Here is an 8416-nt window from a genome sequence, read left to right on the forward strand (position 1 = left end):
TATGAACTTTAGTCGCGCAGTATCCCATGTGTTGAGGACGTAGACTTGGCTGTTTATTTGTATGTGTGGATCATTAACCGTCTTGTCGGTCTATTCCGCAGTTTTCATGGTACCATTAGATGAACACGGGAGAACTATCGTTTATGATTTTCTCTTTTGTTTGCACATGCACAGTTTGTCTTGTTTGTGAGCTCAATTGTGAGCACTGGCAGTCTATGAATCTTAGAGTTGGTCCCGATCAGATTACACCCTTGTTGAAAACCAGACATACACATGTTGCGCGCAGATTTATTGTTATCTATGTATTGTATTAAACTTGATTTCTCACCAACACGCAAGTGTTTGACGTTTATTTTAACACATGTTCAGGTTTGCAGTAGCTGTTTTGGAGCTTGTGGACACGTAGGAAGTTTTCTTTATTTTGGACATAGATTAAAATGTATCAAGACAAGTTTTTGCTGTTCGAATATTATGATTTATAATATATTGATTTCTGATGATTTATGTTATCTTACTTTTACTTTGCGCGTGCGCGAATGAATGTATTTATTAAATATTGACACCCAATAGTGTCACGAGTAATGAAACAATATGTGGCGCCCCGATGTATAATCCGCCTTTGGTCGGGGTGTTACAACGAGACACAATAATTTAAAGAAGAAGAAGTGAGAACTAAAAAACGGTTGACTACTAATATTCTAACTTTGTCAACTTCTGGGTATATCCTTATGTCAGCAGACATTACTATCTCATGAAGGAGTCCTAACTAACTGATAACAACGACCTAAGTTATAATGACATAATATGTTGCTGATCATAACGCAACGTGTCACTAAATGTTGTTGGAAAACTTTATCAGTTGACTCATAATTTATTAACTTCATATAAATCCAATATTGAAGACTTATTGTGATAAAGTCAGCTACCCTTATTTCTTGAACAGTAACAGTTCAAGCGGAGCTGCATTAGAATTCGATACAAGTCTAAATTATTGTTCGCTTATGACTTAAGAACAAATAGAGGAAACTAAACTTTTGTATCGAATGCATTCATGATATGCTTATGGATCCACTAATTAAAGGTCTGTCACCCATAAGTCTCCTAAATGGCCAATAATAGAGACGGGTTTTACCAATGACCAAGCGCAACTGCGTATCGTACTATGAATGATTAATTATTAATTTTTCCTCATACGTTGAAAATTTGTTTTGTCTCTAAATACGTTCATGCATGCCTAAAGACGTATAGACACTAATTATACAAATCAACGGTAAGGGCTTATTTGTCAATTTGATCCTAAAGTTAGGTTTTAAATTTGAGTTGTAGTATGATTAATGGGGGTCCTGAGTCGAATATTGATTCAACGACTGTGTTTCTCTGCTGCAATATTGGTTTAGAACTAAAATGAGTATTAACCTCTGATCAGACTAATCTAATGCTCATAATAAATAATTACTAGGCCAAGTGGGAGAATGTTAGAATAAATATATTTTATATATATTTATATATGGCCCTTATAATTATTTATCTTATTATTGATCATTGACCTAAATAACCTTATGTTTATAACTGGTAAATCCTTGATGGACGGAATTACCCTTACTAACATTAATAGGGTTTCCCCTTGGGTGTATATATAGAGAGCTTATTAGAGAGGTTAATAACTAATGATGAATAATAACACCATAAGAATCATCCCCTACCTCTCTCTCTCAAATCGTGTTCATCAAGAACACCTAATCTCCATCCTAACCATACACCCTAAAGGGGAACTCGATCTGATTAAGAAGATGTCAATCTCAAACATCACTGGATTATCAGGTATTACATATTTCCTTGTTTACATTATATCATCGATTATAGAAACTGATCAACATAAAAATCATCAACTAATTAAGAATCAAAAGAACTATATCTTTAAATTTGGACCATGTATTAATGGATATATAATCTACAAAATTATCAATTGACTATCGAGTATCGATATTATGTCTCTTTTACGCTTAACTAATTATCGATCGTTCCACATGATGTTGTGAGTTTAAATGAAACAAATATAAATGAGTGTCAAATAATATTGTTATTCCTTTATTATCTTTTAAATTTGCAATCCCACAATTTTAGTTACTTTTTATCAAAGTAATATGACGAGATGGATTATAGAGAATAAAAAGTTATATAATTACATCATTGTTATTATCGTGTTATAAAATGTCACAAACCCAAATCTGTTGGCTTGAATTCAACTTTACATGGTCAAACCCAATGACCATCTCTCCGTATAAAATATAAGTATACGTTCCATATATTCTTCATTCTAACATTTCCAAATTAATTCCGACTCGATCAATCCATTCTACAGACATTTCTAAAATCTTCAGGTTTGAAAAGTAGCCGAAACTCTTAAAAAATGTCGCGTTGGGTGAGACCAGAGGTAACTATTTGATCAAGTTACGCCTCATACACTGCTATGCCCTACTAGAAAAATGAGTATTATCGACATATTCTAGACATATTAATTTTGTCACGAGTCTGTTAATTTTATCATTTATGAAATTAAAACGTTCCGGCTGTCACAAATAGCAAATTCTATAGTACTTATCATTGACCTAATTGTGTCATAACTTAAAACTTATAAAGTGCATGTTTTAAAAGCATAATATGATATGTGAACTATGCAGGTTTATCCTCTTATGGCCGCGATGACGTTTGTGACGAGCATGTGTGTTTTCCAGCTTACTAGAAATGTTTTCATGAACCCTGATGTCAGGTGACATTGTTTTATAATTTTCAAGAAAATCAACTAAACACATTTTAATAGAATTGCGTCTCGTTTTGTTTATTATGAGGATTGCATGATTAATTGTTGTACGATGTTACAGGGTGAACAAGGTACATCGTACGACGGCTGTACTTGAAAACCACAATGAGGGTGAAAAGTATGCTGAACATGGTCTTCGAAGATTTCTACGCACGTGACCACCGGAGGTCATGCCCTCAGTCAACTCCTTCTTCTCAGACACCAAGTAGACATGTATACAACTTGCTTTTGAACTACATATGCATTTGTCAACTTTTAAGTTACATAATTGTCACCCATGCATTTTTTAGCCTCAGCTCTACTTTTATGAGATTTTGCCTTGTATGGATGTGTGATGTGTTGTACTATATAAATTAATAAGCTTGATCAATTAGTGTGTTTGTTCGTTCTTGGTTTGAATTATTGGTTTTTAGAAGAATTTACATGTCCCATTTTATATATAAGTTGGTGGTCCTGGCATCTTCATCGATGAAGCTAATGTAGAAGACTGACAATTTTTATATTAAGCATCTTTCAAATCATTTCTATTTGTAAATTGAAATTATTAACTATATTTAAAGCGTTTAAAATTTAGGGAGCTAAAATTTTAACCTTATTTCAATACACAAAAGAGGAGCGGTATATTTTGTGTCGGGTTGATCCATCAACTTAAACATGATCCTGACTTCTATTCGTGTAAAGAATATCAACACTGATCCGCATACACTTCAAATCAGGTAACCTGAATACAACTTGTTTAACTGATATTTAAACATGTCAAAACCCGTTAACTGGGTTGCATGTTAAAAATGGGTTAGTGATCGAGCCAACTTATTTAGTTAAACGAAGTGACAAGTCTTTATGTTTAATTATACAGGTTAAGCATGTTAATCCAAACACAACTGTCTTTTTTTAAGTCAATCCGAGCACGACCCGTAAGAGAGGATAACTTAAAACCCAATTATCTTTTATCGTTACATCCAAGCCTTTGATTCCCTGAACATTGATGTCTACCACCATAAATAAAATGTTAAGGATTTATATTTCATACCTAATTTACATCATAACACATCATCAAACTAGCATACAGTTACTGTTCATTTGGAACCAGCTAGCCCATTGTAGCAACTGTTCATTTGGAAGGGTTTCTTTCTTGGATTGTAACAACTGTTCTTCTGAAAAAGACGACATATCTAATTCTATCAAAAAGCTGCGACCATTGAGGTGAATATGGAACTTTTCTAATCCTTTTTTGACCGTCAAAATATTCTTTATCGTGGAGTGATAACTTTTTTCTAACATTTCAAACGTGCCAGTCTTGTATCCATATCTTTTCCTGACACCTTTGTCGTCTTCTACAAGTAGAGCTACTGCCCAATACTCATTACTAGCTTCAGACTGAAGTATTCTTTTGTCAGTTTGCTTTGGCATCTTATCAACTGACTCTTGTTTTCCTTTTTCAGCCCGTGCTTGCTTTTCAGGCCACTTGATTGGATTCTCATTTGCTATGGGGGACCAGGATACTGTTTGTTTTGATAATGCTGACAGGGAAATGGGGACATGGTGTTCTTCTTTGTTGTGGTGGGGAGAGTATGGGTTTTCATGGAGATTAGAGGTTGTGGTGTATGAATTAATATGGTTTTTCCACTTAATACCACTGTAACCAAAAAAGCTCATTTCTGGTAGCTGGAAAATAATATCCCATCCAAGTAGAAGGTCTCTACCATGGAGGCTAGATCCCAGAAACTGATGTCTGATAACGCATTTGGGAAATAGTCGAATGTATATTGGCTTGCTGATTTTGTCAATGGAGAATGTCCGGCCATTGGCAGTTATAAAAAATTGTTTATGGGGGCGCCAATAACTGGGGGGTAGAATACTTGGATTTAGGACTGATCTGTGTGAACCAGAATCTAATAATGCAATTATTGGGATAGGGTTTGTGTACTGGTTGAGCAATAGATCAAACTTAACTAGAGGTTCTGGAATCATAGGACTTGAATGCAACCCTCTAGCTTTTGCCATAAACATTGCGCGAACGTCACTACATTGGCTGTCTGTATCTGAATCGTCCGCTTCTGTTTCATCATCCGAATAGCATATCGAACATATTGCTTTCTCTCCTGGTTCATCATCAAGTGAGTACAGTGACTCTAAATCTGAGATATCAACTCTTTCAATTTGGTTTATTGTCTGGAGTAAGGCCTGAGTTTTCTTCTCATTTTTGCAATCCCGTGCAAAATGGCCTTTCTGGTTGCAAATATAGCACATGTCTGTGCTTTTTCCTCTAAAGGATTTCTTCCTTAGAAACTTCCATTTTTTATTCGAGAATCTTCTTCTCGATGAATAATGCTTGTTGTGTTTCTTGGGGAAGTGGGATTTTTTCATACATCTACAGGACGACTCATCTTTGCACTTGATCTTTAGATGACTATCGTTGCATGCTGAGCCAAGACGACTGCTCGTATTTTCATAATCACTTAGGAATCTTTTCTGATTACAAAGCTTGGCTAGAGCGTTTGTAATGAGCTGATATAGCTCTCCTAGTGATGCTTGTGTGCATGTCACGTTCCTGCTTTCCAGAGTTCTGAATGCTTCGTTACAAAGGGATTCTGGAAAAGACTGTAGGAAGATCTGCTTGAGATTCGCGTCGTCTACGCCATTAAGACAGTAAAACCGTTCTGACATACGGTTATAATGTATCTCGAGATCTTTTGGATGGAACGAACAGCACTTCATTTTTAAGAATTCATCGCGTACGTGAACCTTATGATCAAGGGATTCCCAATGAATTCGTTGTGTATCACGTGGATGAGTTCTTCTGGTGACCGGAGCTGTTGAAGCTGTATCTGTCTGTATTCACCAAGACTTAGGTACCAGTCTCTAAGTCTTCCTTGGCACCTGGCCAAGAATCTTTTAATGACGACATCAATTTCGTAGTATTTTAATTCGGCTGCACACCACGTATGCATCTCTACAATTCTTTCACGCCACTGTGACGGGGGAATGTCATCAAAGGTGAACTTTATGTTGGAGTCCGATCTTGGGATGTTTGGTTTGTTCAGGGTTTCTGTCTTTGAAGCTGCATCTTCGATATCTGAATCGATATCGTTTCTGACTGTGGTTTCTTGTTCATCATGAACAAGTGCTCGAATGCTTCACTTGGGTTGGGTATTTCCTCGTCCTCTGACTTGTCAGATTCATCATCTGAGTTGACAGTCATGTTGGAGGCAATACATGGCAGGACCCTTGGAGAGTCTTTTGTAGCTAGCTTGGGTAGCAGGGTGGTGATGGGGTCTTCTTTCGGGATCGGAAGATCCAATGGAGCAACTAATGAGGCCATCATCATGTTGTCACCATGGGTGTGCTTTCTGAATGTTTCTTTGGCTTTTGATGATGAAGGGTTGCTGGAAGAGGTACCCATGGTTCTGGGTGGGGATTTTCTTTGTGGCATGCTTCTTTGGTTAGACCATAGGCTTAGTGATGGTGAGGATTGTGAGAATGGAGCCTTGGCTAAAGGTTGCGGGTCAAAGCTAGGTCTTGCAAACGGGGAGGTTGGTAATCTCCATGGATCATCAACCATTGTTGAGATCTTTTGCTGTTTGTGTTGTCTTTCAAGGTCTGCTAGTTGAGCCTTGAGGAACTTCTGTAACACCCCGACCGAAGGCGGATTATACATCGGGGCGCCACGTATTGTTTCATTACTCGCGACACTATTTGGGTGTCAATATTTAATAAATACATTTCATTGCGCACGCGCAAAACATGACATAAAGTAACAGGAATCATATCATAACTTAAAATATTCAAATAACATAAACTTGTCTTGTTACATTTTAAACTAGGTCCAAAAGAAAGAAAACATCCTATGTGTCCTCAAGCTTCCAGAAACAGCTACAGCAAACCTGAACATGTGTTAAAATAAAACGTCAACACTTGCGTGTCGGTGAGAAATCAAGTTTAATAGATATAAATAAATAACAATATCTGCGCGCATCATGTGTATAACTGGTGTTCAACAAGGGTGTAATCAGATTGTGATCAAGCCTTAGATCATAGCTCATAGTTCAATCCGTGCTCCCAATTGAGCACAAAAACAAGAAAACTGTGCAAGTGTAAACAAAAGAGAAATCATAAACGATAGTTCTCCCGTGTTCATCTAATGGATCCATGAAAACTGCGGAATAGGCCGACAAGACGGTTAATGATCCACACATACAAATAAACAGCCAAGTCTACGTCCAAAACACATGGGGTTTTGCGCGACAAAAGTTTATAAACAAGTTTAAGACTCAAGTTTGTACGAACACATGAACATCCCAAAACATTAAAAATAAAAAGGGATTAGGTACGAGATTACTCACCTGAAAAAGGTATGTTGAAAGATAATGCAAGAAACAAGCACAAGTTAACCTATAAATAAAAGTTTATTGGTTTAACGATTGATTTTATGTCTTGAATATATGTTAGCATAGTAATATGTATCTTCAACAAATTATTATATATTATATATTACCGGAAATCTGGGCAGGACAAGGGAAAAGACGAAGGCAGAGAGAGGAGGCGGCTGAGGAACAACGGCAGAGGGCAAGGAGAAGAGAGCAGAGGAGAGTTTAAGTGTTTGTGTGTGTAGTGTTAAATAACAAGAAAAATAGTATTATATATAGGGAAACCCTAGGGAACACAATCCCTAGAAAAAGGGAAAAGATCTTCTCAAATCAGACAAAAGATATTAAAAAGTACAAGAAGCCAAAAGCAAAAGATATCACAAGATATGCCGGCAGCTGCAGGGGATGGGGAAAAGCTGACAGATTACAGAATAAAGCATGGGAGGAGTCAGGGAAAACACTGTTCAAGGCATGCAAAAGAAGATTTCAAAAGATTATTTCAGTCACTTTTTCTGTCAACCAATAAGGTTGGTGCGCATGCTGCGCCGAAAGTGGCTTTTCGGACAGATGTTGGAACTGACCTAAAGAGCTCAAAAGATAAGATAAGATCTCAAAAGAATACAGGCTGACCTAAACAGAAGAAAAGGCTTAAGGTCTAGCGCGAGAAGATTCGAGCGCACGCGCGAGGGCGAAGGCAGACAGAGGACAATCCTTAGCGCGCCGCGGGAAGAACTAAAATCCTTAGCGCGCCACGGGAAGAATTACCATTCTTAGCGCGCCGCGGGAAGAACTACAAATCCTTAGCGCGTCGCGGGAAGAACTACCATTCTTAGCGCGCTGCGAGAAGAACTACAATTCTTAGCGCGCCGCGGGAAGAACTATCGTTCTTAGCGCGCTGCGAGAAGAACTACAATTCTTATCGCGCTGCGAGAACAGTTCGCCTCGCGTATCGCATGAACAACTGGTCTTCACGCAGGCTTCCTGGTAAGGAGTCTGGCGCGTGGAGCCGCGCAGACATCCTTAGGCGGGAAGAATCAAAGGACAAGCAAAGAGTTAAGAGAAAAAGGGAGTTCAAGGCGTAAGGGTTAAGCAGAGGGGCGGGACGGCGACAAGAGAGAAAAGAGGCGGGACGACGACAAGAGAGAAAAAGGAAGGCGGGACGGCGGAGAGAAGGAAGAAAGGGACGGCGACAAGAGAGAGAAAGAGGCGGGACGGCGACAAGAGAGAA

At 38.0% G+C, this 8416-nt stretch overlaps 1 pseudogene across 1 annotated transcript; it reads left to right on the top strand.

Moving 5' to 3' along the window:
* The first annotated feature begins 2329 nt into the window (after positions 1-2329).
* LOC143594046 (uncharacterized) lies at positions 2330-3273 on the top strand (annotated as a pseudogene). The gene is made up of 3 exons (XR_013146248.1): positions 2330-2434; positions 2682-2770; positions 2883-3273. The product of XR_013146248.1 is annotated as an uncharacterized LOC143594046 (transcript).
* Positions 3274-8416: the final 5143 nt, after the last annotated feature.

This window comes from Bidens hawaiensis, unplaced genomic scaffold (assembly GCF_021521415.1).
Source record: "Bidens hawaiensis isolate Kalapana, Puna unplaced genomic scaffold, B.hawaiensis_p1.1 tig00043022_1, whole genome shotgun sequence".
Lineage (NCBI taxonomy): Eukaryota > Viridiplantae > Streptophyta > Magnoliopsida > Asterales > Asteraceae > Bidens > Bidens hawaiensis.